This window comes from Plectrocnemia conspersa, unplaced genomic scaffold (assembly GCF_051122295.1).
Source record: "Plectrocnemia conspersa isolate PC_06_02 unplaced genomic scaffold, ASM5112229v1 ptg000004l, whole genome shotgun sequence".
Lineage (NCBI taxonomy): Eukaryota > Metazoa > Arthropoda > Insecta > Trichoptera > Polycentropodidae > Plectrocnemia > Plectrocnemia conspersa.
In genome coordinates, this window is record NW_028277168.1 from 12,365,599 (window position 1) to 12,389,567 (window position 23,969).

At 30.4% G+C, this 23,969-nt stretch overlaps 1 protein-coding gene across 15 annotated transcripts in view; it reads left to right on the top strand.

Moving 5' to 3' along the window:
• Nucleotides 1-1,877: 1,877 nt before the first annotated feature.
• Nucleotides 1,878-23,969, top strand: part of Pde8 (phosphodiesterase 8) — a 173,401-nt gene continuing 151,309 nt past the window's right edge. For 13 of the 15 annotated variants that reach the window (XM_088184954.1, XM_088184952.1, XM_088184955.1 and 10 more), the window contains exon 1: nt 1,878-2,005. The gene's annotated coding sequence lies outside the window, so the exon portion shown is untranslated. The remainder of the gene's footprint in view (nt 2,006-23,969) is intronic. The other 2 variants (XM_088184951.1, XM_088184950.1) reach the window with 1 other exon arrangement.

Sequence of the window (23,969 nt, forward strand, 5' to 3'; positions counted from 1 at the left end):
ATCCCGGACACGTGCAAAGCCATCTTTAGTGTTTTGAAGGAAAAATACATGAAATACATGAAGGTAAATATTTTTTAAACATTATTTATTAAGAACAACATTAAAATGGAAACAAATTTCAGTTTTTGTAGCATAAACATAAAATAAAACGTTTTTTTAATGATTCATTATAACAATAATTATTTAAAAAAAAAGTTCGCGTAAAAAGCACGAGAAAAGTGAAACAGCGGATTTTTTAGAAACATTAATAAACGACTATTGAAGCGGAATTGGGGAACTTATTCAGAGATCGATTATTGGAGAGGAGCAAATTCATTAACATATGATGCTGGGGGATCAACATTGCCGTTGAAAATTTGTTGGATAGGAACTATTGTCGGATGCTTTGTATGGCGTTGGACGAACCGGAGGATGGAGACGCGTATATTTCATTTCATTATGTTTTGATTATTAAAAGCAATAGTGGGGACATGGATATAACAATCCCCAATTCCGCTTCAAAAGTCGCGTCATATATAACTTTTCTAAAAAATACGCTGATCGTTGGGTAAAGTTTTTTTGCTATATTTCGTCTAAAAACGTCGTGTTGATCTTTTTTTCATATCGCATAATCTTTTTTCGACAGAAGATATCATTTCATCGACTTCTCTGTCCCGTTTTAGAGTTGGTCGCTGATGAATTTATGCTTCTTGAAAGACACACTTCTTCGGAGATGAAACACGATGTTTTAATTCTAAAAAAATATTTTTGTTTTAGATTCCATGGACACAGTAAGAATAGGAATGAAATACTTCAGTACATACATCTCAAAGAACTAGTTTATTTCATATTCGTTATTTGAGGTCAGTTTTTACTTTTATTCTTGCTGCGAATTTTTCCAGAGTCGGGCCCTAAAAGGGAATTTGTTCCGTCTCCCCTCCTCTCGGCAGGCCTGTATGTTATGAGTTGGTAATATATGAGGGGGAAGGGGAAATTTAACAATCCCTCTAAAAAGCTAATAAAAGTCATCGCTCCCTTTTGATTAAATGGCAATAATTTCAATTTGAAGAGACTCTAGTATAAAATTTCTAGCAAATATATATATATATCAAATATATATAATTCTTTCGGGATTCTAGCCCTCAGGGGTTTGACTTCGCAGCCAGTAAGACACATGTGGAAACTAGTGAGAATTTTATTAGATTATATCACACATTGCGACAGATTATGAATGTCGAGATGTTTTATCCGAACAGTGGTGGAGAAGCTGGCGCAAGGATACTGTCCGTGGAGGATCCTTAGAGTTCTGGTTAGTGTGGCAGCGATGTTATTGTGGAAGTTGATCTCTCTCTGGTGCGAGCGACCAAGACAGTATGTTGTCCGTGGGCGGGCGGGCGTCTGCTGGTTTCTTCGAGTGTCTGCCCTCTCCTCACTGGAGTCCAGTAAATCACAATCATGCAGTGATCATCCATCCAATCGTTGCATTCGCTTCTTAGAAAAACGAAATAAGTATACGCCTTTAGAAAGTGACATTTGCTTGATGGGTATCTCCAAGGTTGAATTGTGTAACGGGAATGTTGTCTTGACTTTCCGGTACTATTTGTCTTCCGGTGATATATTGTTTCCCGTGACCGTTCAAATACGTCTTAATTATGTCCCCATTTTTTTCTGTGACCACACTATTGTCTAGTTTCTCTTTATTTATAAATAATCCCTTTTGGTCAGAGTAATTAACGCGAGTTTTAAGATCCCTCACAAATGTGCGCTCTGTGTGGTTTCCACAATTCTAAATACATTTTCAGTTCGATCACAAAACAAAGGTTTCCAGATGATTTTATTGCGCTCGCGTGCCGACGGTTGCGCGCGCCTCCGCTTCGTTATTGCGAGTGCGCTCGCTCAGTGCGGGAGCGCGCTCCGGCGGCGAGGGTCGCGCGTGTCTCTTTCGCGATGATGACACTCGTACAGGTGACCGCTGGCCGATCGCCGTAAACAACAACCCATGTGGACAACCACCCACTGACTGCAGGTAACAATCTATAAATTCATCCCCTAGATAATTTTGTACCACTCGCCACCACGAATTTTATCACGACGTTATCTCCTCTAGTTAAAAATTATATTATATATATATACTTATTGTGAAAATCTACTGTGGCAGGATTGTGGCTATTTGGCAGGTGGTTTGATGATCGATCAAGCTTTGTGAGGAAGTCGCTCGGATGGCTTTGTTTATATTGCGCGCACGTGCGCGTGCATATGTGCGTATGTGTGTACGCAAGTCTGATGTTTTGCATGTGTAAACGTAGCAGTCTAACATCAACGGTATATATCTAATTTTGATACAAATATTTTAAATTGGACATTGTATACACTATGTGGTCACCACAATACCTCTCACATACGACTGTTATCTGGTGATTTATAAATCAGGTGTGTGAAATCGAATTTCAATACTATAATTAAATATTAAAAATGAACACAAGATGCCATGCATTTGAATTATAATAGAGTTTACTGACTCGTTAAAAACACGGTATGAAAAAATCAGCAGTACTTGAAAATATATTTCTTTGAAGCTGAAGAATTTGGATCGGTATTGAGCAAAAATGCGACAGTTGCTCAATGTGAGAGATGAATGCTCCTCTCGTAGTAATTTTATGCTGCAATATCAGAAGCGAAGATAAAAATAATTTAAAAAAAATCGCCTCTGTTCATGTGATGAAGGATACAATATAATTGAAAAAAAACAGGCGGAGCCTAGTATGGAAGTTAGTGAATAATAAATATGATTATCCCGAGAAAATCCTTAAATAATAAATATTAAAGAAGCATAGTTTAAAATATGTAAATGGAATATATGAACATATACTAACATACAACATACATATTTTTGCGTCTTTTATTTATTTTATTTTTATGTAAGTTGGAAGACCAGATAAAACAGAATAACATGATTTTTATTCCAGATTAAAATATATTTTTTAAAAATTTCTTTAGTTTTTCATTTAGTGAAAATTTTCTCTCTTGTGTAAAAATAATTTTCTTATATATAATTCACTTTCAATTCGAAAAATTAATTAACTTACAAAAAAACGAGACGAATATTGTAGACATTCCGAGACGGATTATTTATTAAATTTAACGGAATTAATTTATATTCTTATTTTGAATATAGCATAACGGAAACATTTACACATGACTTCACAAAATGAAATATTAAATACATATGTTTTATTTAGGTAGCGAATTTAATAATAGTACCAATGAAAAGCAATTAAATATAAAGATAGGCAAATATTACGACTTATTTATTCATTATTTTATGGTAAGCTTTAGAATTTAATCCGCTGTATAAAATAGTGGTAATTTGTAACGCGATATAGATATTCGATTATATAATTCTAGTAGGGAATTCAATTTAATACAGTTTAGTTAATTTTACACTAGCACGATTTTGCTAAATATGTTTTAAGATTATCGTTTCTTCAATGACATGAAATTGTTTATTCAGTAATTAAACTTATCAAGCTAAAAGCGTGATTTTTATTATATTTGAGTCTAGAATAATGTTTATTTATAGTTATCCTTTAAAATATAGTAAACTATTTGTTTTTAAAAAAATCATATTGTTTACATTCATTGTAGTAATTATATAAAATCGTGATATGTGAAGTACTACATAGAAAGTGGGTGCTTTTGAAGGCAATGTTCCACTTCTTTTATTTCTTGTATGTATATCGGTACATACATCTCAAACAACTGTAGTATAGTTCAGATTCATTATTTGAGGTCGGTTTTTATTTTTTTTTGTACATATATTCTTGCTATAATTTTTTCTGGAGTCATGCCCCTCAAGGAGAATGGGTTCCAGGATTTTATCCCCCTTCGTATCAGTATCATTAAAATTTTGTAATTAAAATATATATTCTCAATAAGTTAGCTACTTTAAATTTTATACAAAAAACCTTTTATTATATAACGTAACATATTACGTATGCATCACAATCTAATAGTGATTTTACGTCGCTGTTATGAAGTAAAAAACGTATTTGTGTCACGATCAAGTACGCTGATAAGTGTGTTTACATTTGAAAATATCTCAAACGAGAAAACTATGCAGCGTTGACGCTGTCAAAAGTAGATTATTTTATTCCTATTGTACTGTTTATTAACGAGGCGTTTAATATTTTTTCGTGTTTACAATATCGCCGACTCTGTAAACACAGATCGCTATTTGTAAACTAAAAATATCCGATGTGTATTATATATTTATTTTAGTCGATTTAATGTGATGAATTGACGTCGTTAATTAACACAACGCTGATTTTTTAGTGAGCTATGAAAATACATTGACAGTCAAATATATGTTTGAGGCATAATTTATTTGGTACTTTTTTATCTGGATTTAATTTTCATTTTTATCAAAAAGATAGCAGTTATTCTAAGCCAATTTTAGTCGTATTCGACATGTTTACGATATATAATCGGAACCTCGGTAGTAAAATCGTAAACACGTCAACTCTTGGCCAATTTTGTAAGATAGTATTCATTAAATTGGAAAATAGACGATTATTATGATAGATATTTCCACCTGTTCTACTGTTTTATCTCTTGTTCTATTAATCGCCCTTTTTACTTTGATTTACTTTAAAATTATAATGTTTTGCTTCTAAATTATATTTTTTAAGATACTAATAATAACTCAAAAATTTATATTTTTTAAAATAAAACTAATCTATTTGGAATTTTGATCATTCCTAGAGATTTTTGTTTGCTCGTTGAGCTACGCAATCGATTTTTATCCTAATTATAGCCCAAATATATTTCATCGGTTTAAATAAGGGCTAGTCTAGGTCCACATTAAGAATATTTATAAAATTTTCGTTATGTTATAAAATATTTTTATTATGTATTAATTCGTTATGTAAATTGAAAAAAATATTACTACTTATATTCATTATATGCTGTCTTAATTTTAATCCACGGGCTTTTCAATAGAAAAAATGAAAAAAATCAGAACAGATCCTCCGACTTCGATGTCGACGAAGTAGATGCCTTCCATTTCGGAAAATAAAAGCACCTCTAAATTATTTGTCTCTCTGCTTTGAGAAATTTTCCCTGTATCTTTCGCCACATTGATGATGAACATGTTGCATATAATACATTTATTGTACTTTCATCGGATAGCGTCTCTCTTCCTTAATTCAAAATAATCCAGCTTTTCAGCTAATTTCATGCATATTAGATGCATGCATGTATACGACCGTATACACCCCATTTTATAAGCCACATATAAAAGTTATAGAGATTTAGTTCTATATGAAATGTTTGGTAAATAGTAACTGATAATATCCACAGTGGTTTTGCGCCTATTACGTAAGAACATTGGTAGTATCACTTGATATTAACTGAGGGTTGTTATTTCTACTCTAAACTCGATCTATTTCACCCAAGTCGTTAAACTTATGTGTGGTTTAAACAGAAACATTCCCTTTCGCTCGCTCGCGTGTTTAGTGACGAGAGTGAGTGAGAGATAAAGGCGTGCGGAACGTATGTAATGCATGCCCTTATCTCTCACTCACTCTCGTCACTTAACACGCGAGCGAGCGAAAAGGAATGTATCTCACCGTACGCGCCTGGTTAAAACAGACAGATTGTAAAAAATCTTGTTGTTGACTTATTTGAGGAATAGAAATTAATATCACATTTTTTATTCAAACTAAATTGTGGAAGTATTGTACTTTTTATAAATATTTTCACCATCGAAGCTAACAGTCAATTGGCTAGGAAAGCACTCAAAAATAATTTATACATTATTTTAAATGACTGATTAGAAATTCAACTAAGGTTTACGGATAATTATTATGATTTCTAAAAATTATGCGTTTTTTGTTCGCTACTGTATTGTATGTACATAAGTATATTAAAAATCATATTCTATCAATATTCGTGTAACATAGTGTATTTTTTGAATCATAAATTATTAATAAGCATAATTAATTAATTAAAAATCATCGGTAGTGTAGGTCATACTTAAAGAATATTAAAAAATTGTGGACTATATTGTGGAATCTATAATAGTGTCAGGACATATGTTAATACTCTCATTATTTTTTCTTATATGTTTTGATATATATTTTTAAGCTTATAAGATCTTTCATTAGTATGTGTAGTTTTGTGCATTATAATGTAGAATTATTACAAATTATTACATATAAAAAATCTAATAAATATATGTTCAATATTTTAGCTTAGTAAAATTATGCGCAATGAATCATAATGTGTGATTCTATGTTTATATAATTATGTTTATATAATACGTACATTTTGTGTGTTTTTAAAAATGCCCGTAAAATATTTTTTTATATTAGTATTTATTTAATGCTTTAACTTAATTACATTAATTTATTCAGCGTAATTATTATTTATTATCCCCATATTTGTCTGCGTTTCAAGCGCTCACGTTAATGAGCTCGAAAAATTGTTTCAATAAATCAAATCTGATTACAACCAAAAGCACATAATCATAACCGATTTAGTAGGCGTTTGTTAGCATTTTAATAACGATTCCGCTTGACTTTTTAATCTCTCATAAAACACTCATTGGTTAAATACAATCATTTCAGCAAAAAGCTTAGAATTCCAGTGGATTTTGAGAAATAACATAAGTTTTTCTTTTTGAAATTCTCTACCGTGGGCGTGCGTAATGAAGTCGTAAATAGTGGATTAGTGTGTTGTTAATAATTTATAGTAAAAAAATTTCATCATGTAAATTTACCATAAGAAAAGTGTGCTCCTATACAATGAAACGAATTTATAATACAATTGATTCAATCAAGCAAGGAGTATAATTTGTTTTGCGTGAATTATTAAGCAGACCATGGGCGCCTAAACAAACAGAAATGAAATAAAATTAATTAAAAATGCTTTATATTTCTTTATTCTAGAGTATTTATATTGAAATTTGAGTAAATAATGAGAAAACAAGTAAATATTTCATTTACAAGTAAGTGTAAATATTGTTTAATATTGCTATTATTATTTTGTATTTGTATTGTTATGCTTATTACTTTTGGAGGACTGCCATATTTACGTTTATAAAAAGATTGTTTAAAAACTTGTTTATTCTATTTTGTATGTGCTAGAAAAATTACACGTTAATTTACATATTGAAGACAATTTAATATATTATTTTATTTTGATACGAATTTTATTCTAACAAATTCATAAATAATATTTTTTGGAGTTAAGATAACATACACACAATACGTAAGATTTGCTTAGACCTTTTATCATATTAAAAAAAAGACACTTAAGCCCTGTATCTAATCAGTTATTAAGATATTAAATACATATCTTTTTAGGCTACTTGATATCTAATTCTATGAAAAATCACTATGTAGTCAAATAATTCTTAAGTTTAATATAAAAGGCGGTGTGAATATTAAACAACATGTCATTGTAATTGCTTGTATTTTACTAATGTTAAATAAAAATAAAAAAGGAGATAATGATATACATCTCTAAAGATTCATAAAAAATAAAATAATATTTTATTAAGTGGGCTTTTTATATTCTCAGCTCATTATATTATACTAAAATAGAACGCGTTAAAAACAGTGATTAGGTAACTTAACAGACTATAAAATACGTATGTGAAAATATAGTTATAATAAATCAATATTATATGTTTAGGGTTATATATTAAAATCATATTTATATTAATTCAATTGAACGAATAAATTTATATTTATTCTATTAATTTAGCACAGTTAGATAAACATAATTCGGGCAGTTGACGATAGATATAACATATATAGTTACTTTTGTAACATACTTATTAAATTCCTATAATCGATAAGTCTACTTTATTTATACATACATATCTATTTGTTTTTTGATTGGTACTCATATATTTTGTACTTGATATCACATATACTATATAATTAATTTAAACATAATTGTATGTACTATATTATTAACTATGATATCTATCAATTGTTAAGCTCGCAAATCAATCTAATAATTGAATATATCATATTTATAACATATGCAAACGACGTTGTTATTGGCAGATTAAAACACTAGATTTATAGCAGCAAATATGTAACTTGATATTGCAGTGTTATAATTGAAGCTCGTTGAGCAAGAAATTAATTAAAGAAAACTGTTAGGGGATGAAATTTTTGGCTCTAAAACGTTAATGTTATTTTATTATATATTTTAATATAAATTATTTAATTTAATCATTAACTGACTGGACCATAATATAAATTTGCTTATTGTAACAAAATATTGATATTTATAAAAAAAGCGATTGTTAAACATATTGTTACATATGAGTTTATATTTAAGCTCTTATGTATTACGTGGGTGTATTTTTAGGAGTTTATCTTTTGAAATACGCAATATATCAATTACAAGAATGCAAATAAATACAGGATTTATATTCGTCGATTAAATGTATTCCGAATGTGATCTCTAATGTATTTTTGGATGTAAAAAATAATAATAAATCTCCATAGCACGATTCAGCTACTTCGAACCATCATAATATTTATTCAAACTTTAATTCATGAGGATCGTGATTCTCAATCACTGCTTGGAACACTATATATACTCTCATAACTTTTTTTATAAGAATACATATGTCCGATTTACTTACGTAAAATAAAAATAAAAATTTATCATTCATTTATTTTATTTATTTAAATTAAATTAAGTCCATCGTGACATAACAGGTTACCCACATGCGCCACGATGGTAGGAAAGTAAGATAAAAAAGAATACATTGTTAAAAAGAAAAAAAATATTAAAATTAAATGATATGAATCGTAACTGACATTAAACAAAAATGCGCAGGAATTAGCAGATACTGTTGTTAAGTTTGTGCAAATACTATGATGCACATTCGACTGTAGTATACTGAGGATAGACATATTTATAGTTGGGTGGGATAATAGTGCACTGTATTAAAGAGTAACAGTTGCTGTCTAGAAGCCGTTGTTTTTGTTTATGTCTTCTGGAAGGTTGAAGTGTCGAAGGAAATATGCTCTGATTATGGGGTGATTGACTTACGTATTGACAGTGGAACTCTCTTCTCAAACCATGGTGCAAATTCAGGAGTTGGCCTTCAATGTTCGATTAGTGAAGCAGCATATTCTTTGCTTTGTAACTGGCCGATGAGTGAACGTAGGAATGACGCTGATGTCGGCGCCGGAGTCTGCTATAAAGAGGCGGCTTGCCTTCTGAATCATGAGACTCGTTAGTTTTTTATCATCTGTTTTGAAAAATTAGACGACTGTGTGCAGTTCTATTCCTCTTCTTTGATCTTATGGTCGCTGAGCGTCTCACAGTGTATGATTAGGACCGACGTTGTTCATTAATCAACTTGCTTACTTGTTGTGTAAGCTTCTAAGTCGAGGCTCTAGCATATCTGTTTGTCATTACAGTGTGCTGTGGCACAATGACTGTGATACATTGTTTTAGGACGCTCTCCGCAGCCAGAAGTCGAAATTTCCTCTAATTTCTCTCTAGCAACAAAGATTACATTGCAATGGAGCCAGATAGATTCAGGCAATTTTCCTAGTTTTAATACCGAATCGTAATACTACATCTCGGATGGTATTTTACATAAATTAATGTGTCATATTAATATAATACTATTGCTGCGTTGAAAATTTGATTTATTGTATATATTGTTTACAGCTTTCCTAGTTTGCTCCTTTTTGAAATTGTTTAATGAAAACGTCAGAATGATGGATATGAAGTAGGTGTCTCGCACCCGCAATATTCATTTGCGATAGATTGATTTTGCATCACGTTTGTCCTGAATTGCATGTCAACTGCATGGATTTTCACGGAAGTACTAATGATTTTTTTGACGGTTACGCTGTGGAAAATTTCATAAATCAAAATACGATTAGCATCGCTGAAAGTTGAATTACATTACCATTCGTAATTTTATTTGATGTTATAAATTTTAATGAAACGTATTAGATGTACATAAATTATCATAAATATATGATGCTTAATTTGGCGCCGCGAGAATGTAATTTTGACACGTTGACAAATATGTTTCAGCGTAATCGCGTTTTATAAAAATGTCGTTTATGTATCATTATTTATTGGAAAGTTCTAATAGTTTTGCGGAAAATGTTTTATTTATAAGTGTCATTCAGTTACTAGACGAACTTAATCGTACAAATTAACCTAGTGATAATAATAAAATATACATAAATAAATATATCCAGAGCATATATTGCTTATAAGTCTCGACAAACAATAAGATAATCATACATATATTATTTTATTAGAGTAGGGTATTTTATCATCAATATCTTTTTGTACAATTTGAGGGTCGCCAACGAGGCTTAAGATTTCTCGGATATTACTATAGTAACGGACGCGTCACTACAAATACGCATGAATAATTACCAACTACGAAATATCTTGTTTGGGTAAACACTATATAATGGATATTGAAAATTAATCTACCTTGTACAAGAAAGACAATATTGATTATTTTGGATCGAATCTCACTGAATGTACATCTATTTATATGTACTTTATTTTATTTGGAAAGAGAGGAATAGTCCACAGACTCGTTGTTTTCCCTTCTATTTGTTCGTCGTCTAGCCTATAAAGGAAGTCTAATGAATACAATTCACAAATATACGGATGCATTATAGCGTGTCTAAACAACTCATATGTTTAATAATATTCCAATTTTATATATGTATATTGAATGATCTGATTGTGACAAAGTGATATATAATTTATTACGAGAGAAGCAATCAACTCAAATTGAGTAACTGTACGTGTGACTAATTTATTTTAATGTTTGAAGCAAAACTCAATAAACACGTGCCAGTCGTGATTATTGTTTTAATAACATACATTTAAACACAATCAACACCGTCTGGAAGGTAGTAAGTTATCAGCCTAAAACAAAAGTCTGTAAATCAGTGGAAATCTATTTTCATTAAATAAAAATTACAATCAATAGATGTAACTATGCGCGATCTATCATATATATATATTTTTTTAAAATATATTTTTAACAATATTCACCTATAAGACCTAATATGTACGACCTAACTCGATTTCAATTAAATGTCATGATATTCCCCTCTGAGATTAAGAAAGTCTAAGAAAACTCAATCTATAATAATCGATTACAATTATAATTAAATATTTAAGACTAATGAAAATAAAATAAAAAATATGGTCGCTTCGATAGCAGATCATCGATTGCGTCGATGTGCTTCTCGACGGCTACTAGGTCCGTGGGTATAGTACGCGGGACTTAAGACGCGCATGTTCCTTGTTTCTTTACTGGTGTTGCATATGAATCACTACAGAATCTAGAACTTTGCGGTCATTAGTCACCCACAGATACTAGTAGTTTATCGTGCCGGTGACAATATATTGTATAACGTTACATACACCTTCACTGTGATGGTTGCAACTGTCTTATTTTTGTTTTTTATTTTTTTTCCAAGATAAAATTTACAGTTATTTGATTTTCGTGCAATAATTGTAATCGTCATGTACGGTTTGTGTGTGTTAGTTATTGGTAAAGTTTTCCGTGGGTTCGTACGTAGGCTCAGATTAAATTCTGGGTTTCAGACGTCGACTTGGACCAGGGGATAGAAAAAAAGAAGCCTCAGCTTGGTCTAAAATTGGATCAGCCTCCTCTTCCACTTTGTGGAAGTTCGTACGAAATTTGTGAATCCTAGAGGACAGCTCAAGAAGTTCTGATTCATTGAAGTTTAAAATTGATTGATAACCGTGGCTTTTTTTCCGCCTCTTTCGGTGGGACGGCCAATTACAAAACATTTGAACAGATTGTCATTGGCCCCTAAAGCGGATGGCTATCCAAAATGCATCTTTTCTCGAAGCGTTTGCGACAAATACTTTTAAATTTTCTGATTCATGACCGGTGCTTTGATTAAATCTGCAAAAAGATTTTCTCACATTTTAACAAAAAGGCCTCCTTTTTGACGATTAAAACCCGCCTTTTTATATCACATGCCAAAAGTAGTGTTGTCAACGGTGTTTACTATTTAATAGTATACTACTCCCGCTTATAAATTTTTCTAAAAGCTCTTTGACCGCTTTTAGGCCTGACGATTTTATCTCATGAATGGAATTCATGGTTCAATTAATGAAACCGATGCAATGTTTGATATTTTTTTAGTTTATCAGCAAGATAATTGACATTAAAGCTATCAATCAAAAAACTATTAAGCGAATTTTTCATTTAATATAAAACTGTAACCCAACTCGCGTTCAATTCCGCCACAAATATTAATATGATTCAAGTCCAACACAATCAGTAATGTTGCATTGTATTTATGAATCAAAATTATGTGGCTATTAAACTTTAGGGTTAGTATGTAGTTGCTAGTTTCTTCCTATGCCCATTGTAAAAACTGAATTCAGAAGTTCTGCTTATTTTTATGTAGTAGCTATTTGATTTATATTTTTTTATCATCCAAAACTAAAAATAGAAATGATTTATGTTTTAAAAATATTTTTGAATCTATACAATGATTGTAATTTAAATAAAAAAATGCATTTATATAGAAATTTGCAGTAGAACGTTTTGTAAAAAAAAAAATCATATTTACAAGATTTTTAGTGGGAAAAAAACCAGAAGGATGAATTTTGATTTTAGTATGATCTAGTAATATTTATTGATTTTTAACGATTGCATATTATACAAAATTGAATTTATATATAAGTATTATGAATTAAATGAATGAGACAAAAAAATACAACATAAACGATAAGTTCAGTTAAATATATTTTTACTGTAGATTTTAATGTCTTTTAATTTTAACTGATTTACATCCAATTTTCATTGAAAATTAGTTTAAAGATAAAGTTTAAGGGTATACATATATAAAGCCTTGGCCATAATATTTTAGCAGATAGTCTTACCTGTAATTTTGAAAACTCAACAAAAGAATGTATCGGTTTTTATTGTTGATTCTCGCTTAGCGACCGTTATGTTCAGTTGCGCGATTTCGTTTGTTGTTATAATTTCTTTTATTTTATAATTTATTTTGAATATTATATAATATAAACCAAAAAACGCGATTGTAAAGTGAATTTAAGTGCATTGGCAAAGACTGAATCAATCATTAATTAGTAAACACATTAATGGTTCACGATACGCTCTCTAAAATACTTTGAAACGGTTCTTACAAATCAAAGCTAAAAAGATCGAATCTTAGTTCGTGAGTCCCTTAAAAATCGTTGAAAAACGTCTTTAAAGTGGACTGCTGAAATCTCTACAAGCGGATGGCCATTCATTTTTTCACGGACGGTAAAAAGAAAGCTCAACAATGTGAGATTCAGAGGTTTTAAAGCCCGACACAAAGCGTGACTATCAGAAATAAATAAAACTCGAATGTTAGAGTGAGTCCGAAAACACCGAGAATGGACATTTGAAGATTGGGCGAATCATTTGGTCCGTTGAGTCCAACTTTGAGGTAATTTTAAACTGATATTGGTTAATATAAAAAAAATAAATATATAATAAATTTTATATTTTTATGGGTTATTAGGACCCCTGGTGTAGTATACGTGAAGAATATTTTGCTGATAGTGTAGTGCACAAAGAAAAATATGGTGGCGGAAGCGGAATAGTCTGGAGTTGCACGACAGCAGTAGGAGTAGAAAACCTATACACTTGCGAAGGTAGTGTGAATAATTACATTTATATTTCAATGTTATAATCCACTTCAATGGATACCTATAGTAAAATATTTCCAAGCACACACCACGTTACCATCCAATTCCGTGTCATACTTTGCGAAAAACAGGGGTCGGTTTGCGTCAACTGGTTTAAGAATTGTCTGGATAGTCACCAGACTTAAATCATATAAATAATTTATGGGCAAAATTAAAAGGTTTCCCAACACAATTTCAAATCCAAAATTGAGTTGCGAGAAAAATTGCAGATGAAATGGAACAAATTGTCTCCATCCACCTGCAAGACATTAGTTGACAGTGTGCCAAGAATGGTTGCAGCTGTAAATAAAGCTAAGGATGGGCCTACTAAGTATTAAAAATAAGTTTTTTATTTATATTTTCACAATTTTTTAAGATATAACACATTTATTGTGGTGTCCCATAATTATGGCCAAGCTTGTACATAGCATCTTTTTCTGGAAATATAATTCAAATGCAGTCTTTCTCTAGTCTCGTATAAAAAATTCAGGAAAACTATTTATTGCTCCAAGTCAGCCAGCTTTCATATTTTTTCCGTCATTTATCTAATATTTATTATTTAATAATTTTTTTAAAGTATCTTTGTATTTGTATGCATTCTGAATATTTTTATTCTTAAAGCGTTAAAGCCTTTGAGGCGGAATTAAGTCTAAATTGTGCCGCCGTTAATCGTCATTAGGCGGCGGAGACTTCTTTAATTAACGTTTAAACATTTTAATTCACACACAAAGCTATCAGTCGGCTGCGAAAGGTCTGCTCTGTTTGCGAAGCTCAAACCTTAAGCCGGATTCGCAGCCGTGAGCACGAAATTAAATTTCGAGCTTTAAAAGCGTGGAGCTTTTTTCCCGTAAGCGGCTTTCGATACGTACTACTGCCGTTCTAAAAACACAATGCGTTCAAAAACCGCACTGTGTTTTGTAAATCGTCAAGAAAATTCAATATCGCTTACGATTTGAATTATTCCAAAAAGGTACATTGTCGCTTCTAAGGAAACCATTAATTAATCCAACAATGCCTTGAGCCTTTCCAATAACGTTGCTAACCGACCGACAGTCAAAATGGGGCCTTCAAAGCTAAACGATCTCTTGTTGTCAGGCAATCTTTAATTTTGACTACTACTCAAAGACGTCTCGTGTAGGTGTACACTCCCACGCTAAAACACCCTGTGTGTATATGTACATACGACAGCTAAACGCGTGAGAGATTCTCGGAATTTGGCTATATCGATTGTCTGCTTGCTTCAATGCCCTTACACAATAATTTAGTATTGGCTTTAATAATTTAATTTTGAACTAAATTAAATAACGAGCTTGAATAATCATTCTTTGGACTTTATTATATTATATGCTATATAATCTGGAAATATAAATAAAATTTGCTGGAAATTTATAACGGGTACGATTTCCAACTACTGATATTTTTCTCATGAACGTGTTTAAAAGCTCGATTACATTTATTCACGTTAAGGTTTATGTATTTTCATAAACTATTATTAAATCATATCCATTATTAAATAAAAACGCATTTAGAAAATTTATTATAAAGATTGAACACAGATCTTAAGATTGTTGTCATTTCAAGATTGTATATTGAGGTAGCATAAAAATAGCACTTTTCACTATCGTTTTTATCAGCTTTGAAAAAATATCACATAAACCGTTACAATAGCTTAACGCATTATTGGGTTCGCGATGTCTCAGATTCTTTTATAAATTTTATATTTAAAACTAATTTCAAAATGTGTTTTGTCGCACTTCATTTAAAACACAAGTTTCATCATTAATACAAGTTCAAACTATTTTGCTCTGCTGAACAATTGTGTATCTCTTCATAATTAAATTATCCGAGGGTTACCTGTAAGATCAGCTTAATTTGCGCCATCACGTGTATATTAGATATTATTCATTTTGCACTATTAAAATTTAATCAAGCAAAGAATACCCATTTATATTATATTGTCAGCTTTAACTTAAATAAATAAATTATAATATTTTTTTTTTTTCAATTTGAAGGTCGAATATAATAATATATTAGAATGGTCATATATACTAGCTTCTTTGACATTGATATTGTTTTTTTTATTATATGTTATTAGACCTAAGTTATAAAAAGAAAACCAGTAGTTGAACAATGGATATACTAAAATGTAAAACAATACGTGCTGGTTAAAATTACCGCTGAATTTATTATTAACGTCGGTTGCTTTTGCTAAAAAAACGTTTTATTACTAATTCATTCTAAAGAGGAAAAACTAACGATTCGTAACACGCGCTATATTAAATTTACGTGTATAGATTCTATTGAGAATATTTTTATGTGATTTATTTTCTGATTGTCCGAACACGAATTTCAATCTAAAATTACTACGATTCATCGTTTACATGTTGACAGAACAATTCACACGTTATCGATATCACTATTAATATAGTTTTATATAGTGCATTATTTGAGAGTTATCGAGAAATTTATTAATAGTCCCGATATATTCTTGGAATTATAAAATTCAAACGAATATAATTCATGTTGTAATAAAATACAATATACATATATACAAAACCATAAACTCAATCGACGAAATTGTCTACTTAATTACTTTCATATAATATCTACTAGTACATATGGGTACATACTACCCATAGACCCTAGTGAGATCGAAATTACTTATTATTATTTAATGCTTATTCTTTAAAATATTATTTAAACAAGTCATTGCTAGCATTTAAGCATTCTAATTTCTCGATGATTTTCATTTATCGAGAACTGAGATTTCTCGACTTCACTTCTCAAATATCTTGAGAATACAGAAAAAAATGTATGTAAGATAGTCAAGTATTGCACATTATAAAGTATTAAAAAACACATTTCATCTAATGTAGAATCAAACATTCTCGTACATTTTTTGTTAAAAAAATTTTGGCCGTGAAAAAATTCATCTTGTTTTATGTTGACGTTGGTTTAATTGGCAACAACTGTAAATTATTGGTTCTCTTTCCCGTCGCTTAAAAAAATTTAAATTCTTTCTCCATTAATCCGTAAGATGTTGGTTTTCTTACACTACTCTTTGAAATGCTGAAAAAAAATCTTACTCTAATCGTTGCGCCAATGGTAAATTTTCAATTTATTCAATGGATTCTAATGATTTAATGGCGTTGCGCCACCCATTTTACATATTCCTGCTTCTGAAGAATTACTAAAGAAATCATTTTTTTGTAGTGGAATTTGCAAATATTTAATTAATGACATAAATATCTAGTTTCTTCGATTATATAATTTTTCTTTAAATGCTCGTTGAAATTTCGAGCTTAGCTCAGAATTGCTATTTTCCAATTGTTTTAACAAAAAATTTAAGATCCTTTTGGCTGTCAATAATAATCGTGAGACAATTTTCAATAAAAGTTCTTGCTATTTTACAAAAACAATATAAAAAAACATTCTTGGATTTTCGAAAAATAAAAATAGCCCTAAATCGTTTTGCATTCTGCCGATTCCCATGTGTAATTAATCACCAAAGCGTAAATAAAACCGCCGGCCGGTTGGAGTAATAGAAAATTGCAAAAAAATGTTGGTTATTCAAATACTAAAAACATCTGTCACGAACGCCAACGGAAAGGTTTCTTATATGAATGTCTTCTTTTATTACTTAAGCAAAAACAAAGAAAGTTCGAGTGTTAAAAATTTGTAAAAAAAAAAATTGTCATATCCAGACTTTTATTAAAACTTTTCAAGTAGTATACATATTAGGCATAAATACGTATTTACTTATGTATCGTTATAAAAAAGGCATTGGTTTTAAACCTTTCAAAATATTTTATATGATTAAAAATTTCTCGAGTAATGTGAATTCTTTATTCGACATTAACACTACTTATATTGTATTCCATATCATCTTGCATTCCAAAATCAGCAATTAGCCATTTTGTTTTTCACTTCTTTGGAATACCTGTAATACTAATTTTATTTTACATCCACACATTTGAAGTATCTATAGTTTTTTTAATAAACTGTATTTTTTCTTTAATCCGTCATAAAGTTATTTTAAAATTGTTGATTAAATATTAAATCTCCTTCATGGCAAATTATATAGTTTTTCGAAGACTTTTTTTTAATCAGAAACATAATACTGTATTATTAATAATATTTTTTTGTAGTCAGAGTACGTAGCAAAAACATATTAAACAAAAGGCAATGTTTTTTCTTTAGAGAAATTGTTTATGCCAAAAACGTAGAAACAGGTGTATGAAAAAGATTTACATTACAATGAATATGCATTATATTCCATTCTGACGATTATAATCAATGTATCAAAATTGTATATTTTGCCGAGCCACACATTGGTATCAGAGTATCAACGTAAAATTTGATACGTTTTACGTATATTTTTAAGAGGATTTTTAATCGTTAAATCTAAATGATTAAATTGGGCATAAGGAAATAAACTAACAATAATGGATTTGTACACTTTCATGAAGAGGAAAACGTTAATCCTAATTAATTAAATTAATTTAAGTTCTTATATATTTATACAACAATTTCATTCCACTTTGCCATTATTCTGCTCGTGACAGGATTCGAACTTTAAAATACAACGAACAATTAATTGGGAGACAAAAAGTAAGACGAAGGTGATTTTTATATAATATTCAAAAACACACTTTTGATAAAATGTTTCTATATTTTTTACATGCGTATTTTATTCAAGGAAAATAAATCCCGAAGGGAAAAAGATGCCGGAGCCTAGGTTCTTGATTAATTAAATTCTCCGATGAGCGGTCACGTGACTCGCAAGCTTCGGTAAATATTTTTTCAAGCGTTTCCCGAAATTATAAATAATCTGAGAGTGATTTTTCAGAGTGAGCTTTAGGCGCTTAGATGTCCATACGGCCCGGGGAAAAATCGGGAGTTTATTTATACTGCTTTTATTAGCATTTACACTATTTGTCGAGCAATAATTACGTTCGTGGGGAGAGAGTGGGAGTAAAAATAGCGAACCCTAAAGAAGGCGGCCTTAGAGCGTGAAATTATTATGAACGAGGAAAATCAAAAAACAAGACGCCTAAGGTCGGAGAAGCGGCGTTTCCTTGAGAAAATTGCGCAAACAACCGAGATGACCCCACGGTTAAAGAGAAACAACATTTGCCGGTGATAATCCAAGATAAAAATATTTTTCTAAGCAACAGAACTACCGAGATGGTGATACAGAGTGAAAGATTATCCAAGCCGTAATAACAACGTAGTATGTCGAATTAAAATTATCACAAGTGTATTAGCTGTCTGTATATCAAGGTAAATCAATTAATTAATAGTGAATATGTATTATTATGTATGTATTATACAATATATAATATAGTCCAACATATATGTAAATATTATATTTGTACAATGTATATCCCTCGGCTAGCTGCGGGGGTTGGTGACAGTGAGGCACCAACAGCTAGTGTAATATTAAAATTGCTAATAAATAAAATAATAATATAATTTATACATGAAACTCGCGATAAGCATATTGTTTAGGTTCATTATGCGACCTTTAATAATCTGATCTAAATATTCCATAATTGTGGGATTTCCAGAACTATTATTAGATGGTGAAATAAATAGTTCAATAAAATATTTTTAAAGGGCATTTACTTTTATTGCAATATACATTAATGTTAATGTATAACTTTTATTATTTCTAAAGAGACCACTTTGGGGCAACACTGTACAAGATTCTTACCACAAGATAGCTCAATTGATATTAAGGGTTTTTTCAATATGGTTACTGGTATTAGATATAGTCAATTTTATTTTCAATTACCAAAATACATAAAAATAATTTAAGTTCAAATAAATTATTTTAGTCGGGGCATAATGATTCCATTGCCTAATTTATATAAAAATGATCTTGCTCAAAACTATCATCTTCTCTTTTACTAAAAAAATCAGCAAAGTAATGCAAATAATTAAGTTAAAAAAATAATGAAAATTAACCATATATTTAAAGTAAGTTTTTGTATCATCATAAGCAATTGCTTCAACTTTCCTCTTGTTAAGAAAAATATACTTTGTTGTTTACTGATATTTTGTTACAGTATTTAATCATATAGTTAAACATACTAATTTTTCTTAATTTACTTACATTCTTTTCCGATTATAGTCGGTGCAAGCGATTTAATTTCGATAAAAGCTTCTGACATTGACAATCATTTACGTGACAAGAAAATTTTCTACTTCACATAATCTTTCAGTAAGTTGACGACCTCTTATAACACCGATGGAAGTTTCCGTCAAAGATCAGATCGGAAATTATCCATCATTTGGATATATTGGTTGACGTGCGCGTGAATTCTTCGTTTCTCGTCAATTAGTGATGGCCAACCGTTTATCTAAACGCGTCACATGTTTGCACAATACTTTGCGGCACTTAGCGGATCCCGTTTCATCATTGATGATCATTTCTCCGTGGCCCTGCCTTACGACGGTTTATTTATATGAAAAATTATCATTTTTTCATCATTATCATCACATCTTCTCGCAATTACGCATAATCATATTTAATAGTATAGTTTTACAGCTTCAATGATTCTATTTTTGATTAGGGTGGTTGGATGATTACGCCATAAAACATAACTACTAGAGTTTATATAGTTTGTTCACAGTTATATCGTGTAATTCAATACTACGATGTTCTAATTTGAATTATTATTATCTGTCAGCACATATAGGTGATTTGGATGCTCCTCTTGGGATATGAAGACATAAATTTGACAATGGGAGAAGCATTATCACAAATCAATTCCTGTCACATTGAACCATTGTCCTCGTGACTTATTTATAGGCATGTGATAGCAAAGCGAATTGAGGTTTGAGCTTTATAATCATTCGAATTTTATTGGACAGTTTTGTTTAATTCGTATACTTATTGTGAGCATATGCTTTATTTATTAGCGCTAGTATTGCTCGTTTTTAAAGCCATTAATTGATGCCACATATGTACTATGTAGATACGAATTAATTTAATCAAAGACAGAATTCTGATTTCTCGATTTCACTTCTCAAAAAAGAGAAATTTTAATTGTCCGTTAAAATTTGGAACTTAACTAAGAATTTATATTTTTTAATTGTTTTAATAACAATTGTAAGGCCTATTTGGCTGTCAATAATAATCGTGAGACAATTAGCAATAACAGCTGTTGCTACTTGACAAAAACAATATAAAATTTTTTTTTGGATTATTGAAAAAGAAAAATTGTATTGCATTCTGCCGATTCCCATGCGTAATTTATTCTTATCGGAGCGGATTATTAGATCACCACAGCAAAGATAAAGCCGCCAGCCGGTTAGAGCAATAGAAAATTGCAAAATAATTGTCTGCCAAATTAAAAAAGCAGTGGCAGTAGGTCGATATTTCGTGACAGCTTCAATCGCGTTGTCTTTATCGGGTTACAAGTCGATGTCAGGACGCGCCCGTTAGCGTCGGCGTATAAATACGCTCTATACTTATAAGTATTTTAGCGTAGGTGTTTCAAGCTAAGGTTTCTCCCATCTTGTATTGATGTTTTGAACTAGGATTTTTTTTACCATGCATGGTAATTAACAATACGACGAACCCGCAGGCTTGGGTCTGGAAATAGCCGATGTTGTTTTTGTGTACTGGAAAAAATATCAGAATTTTAGCTATATAAATCTATTAAAAGACCAGTCATCACATATAGATACAATATATGAGGTTTTCCCTGGCGGAAGAAAATAGGCTGACGGTTTTAGAACAATACATATAGAGAATGATATTTATATCCACATTGCTTGAGGATAAATAGCTCTAATTTAGACAAAAATATTAATAAATAAATTATTACTATATTTTGTAGGTTCCAAAGATTATAATGATCACTTGAAGAAAAAAATAAGTGGAACATTTTGCAGAGCACTCAATTAAAATGGGATGAGTGGAAAGCTTTTATGGTGGACGCATGGGACGTAGCGCAAATAAAAATAATAAGTCGAGGTCCGAATATCAGCTGAATCTCGGGGTCGAACAGCAGGGGATTAATTACTTGCCGACCGACCAGTTGTAGGTCTTTGCTATTTATAAGTCCAAGGTTAGATGTATCTAACAGTTCTTGAAGCAAAGAATGATTATTTTGAAGCGCTAATATCGCTCTTAAATTATTTAAAGAAACTCAAAGGAGTTTTTAGTAGCACAATGAATAGTGTCACTATGATTTATTTTTAATGGCTATATTTATATTTTGTCAATAGCTTCTTTGTTGTAATTTTACTCAGGAACAAGTTTTCATATTTTTCTTCGTTCACGGATGATTATGCAGCTGCACGCACGTAGATAAATGCTCAATTGTTTCAGGAGCGTTTACTTGCTTTGAAGTGTATCATTGAGATAATTACTAGCTTTTAAATTATTTACGAATTTTAAATAAAAACATAGAAAAAGTTGTATTTAAGGAAGCATTCTACCGGTTCCATAAATTCTCTGAGCACCTCTGATACTAATTTATATTTTATGTGACGAAAGCGGTGTATATAATTTGTTTTATTTTCCTGCGGCCAATATAGTGTACGTATAAATAAACGCATACATATTTTATACGTACGTTTTGTGTTTGTGTACGTTATTCGGTACGTCTTATTAGAATATTGCCTCGGCTTGCAACTCTTGGAACTGTTCCAGGATAAATAATTGCGGACGACGCTCAATTATAAGGCGTCGTTTCAAAGGTCCGTAAGCTGAATCGATGTCGTTCGATTGCCATAAATAAGAAAAATCGTCGCGTGAACGCGAATATAATATCAATGATATCAGAGAGAAGAGTTATTTTGGGTTATGCGAAAATATGTGCTCATTTGGATGGGTAAATAAGATGGATGGCGTAAGCTCAATCGTTTTAGGCTTTGAACGCAGATTCGGTTCATTAGTAACGCTATATAATAATTATAATTTAAGGAGACAGGGAAGGGGTTGATTATAGATATTTTTTCAAAAGGAAATGTAAATATTTCTTAATTTAATTTAAAAAAATATTTGGGTTGTAATGTTTTTGAGAAATATTTTTTTTAGTCTTAGTACTACTCAAATGAATCTATATCTGTTCCGCATATATAAATTAATGCTTTCAGAAGGCACGTCAATATTTTTGGAATATGCAAAAGTTCGAAAGATGCCTGACAATGTTGTTAATCAAGAGTTACAAATTTCTGATTAATATATTTTTAAATTTTCGCTTGTGTAAATTGCATGGTTTAGATTTGTAAACATTTTCTTTACAATTTCACATTGAATAAAAATCAGAAATAGTGATATATTTCAACCTAAGAGACTAAAGATGTAGCGTGTTTCTTAAGATGATTTTTTCATCATGAAAGTTTAATATTTTATAAAAAAATCCTTGTGAAATTTCTAACGCAAATTTTATTGTGTTTGTATTGTAGTATCTATTATATCATTGATTTTTAATTTTTTGTATATATCATTCTAGAAAACGCTTTCTGAACCTTATGAATTTTTTTATGTTAGTACAATACTTATGATAGATAATTTAGTAAGTCACAAACGCATTTGATATTAAGATCATAAATACATTAAATTATCGTAATGTATAATTTAATTAAAGCAATCTATTGCGAATCAACACGACAATTAATCTCAGATAATATCGTTTCTATTGCGGTATTAGAAGTGTTAACCCATAATTAATTAATTAAGCCAAATTATACTACATAATGTTTTGTATTGCTATCGTTAAAATGATTTAATAATCGATGAAATTGTAATTTAGAAGTATAAATATACTTTTAAAATATCTCTAAGAAACTTATGCTTATTATAATTAAGGATTATACTGATATTTTTAAAACTACACATGTAACATATGTGTAAATGTCATTTCATGTATTGTGTTATAATTAAGGAGTATACTGATATTTTTAAAACTACACATGTAACATATGTGTAAATGTCATTTCATGTATTGTGTATATGTGAGACTGGATTCTACTCTCATAGGTTGACATTGATCGATTATTTACCCCGAAGGCATCCGATTTTCCATTTTCTTTTTTCTGAGTGTATTCAGATAAATCGTATCGGGATGTGCGGACGGAGAGATCTAATTTGATATATTTTCTGCGGAGAAATATATTTTTTCTTTATTAGTGTTTGACGTATCCAACGATACGCTAACATCCATCGAAAATCTTGGCAAAGCAATGTCGAAACTTGACGAAAGTGTTTGCATTCCTGATGTGCGTAT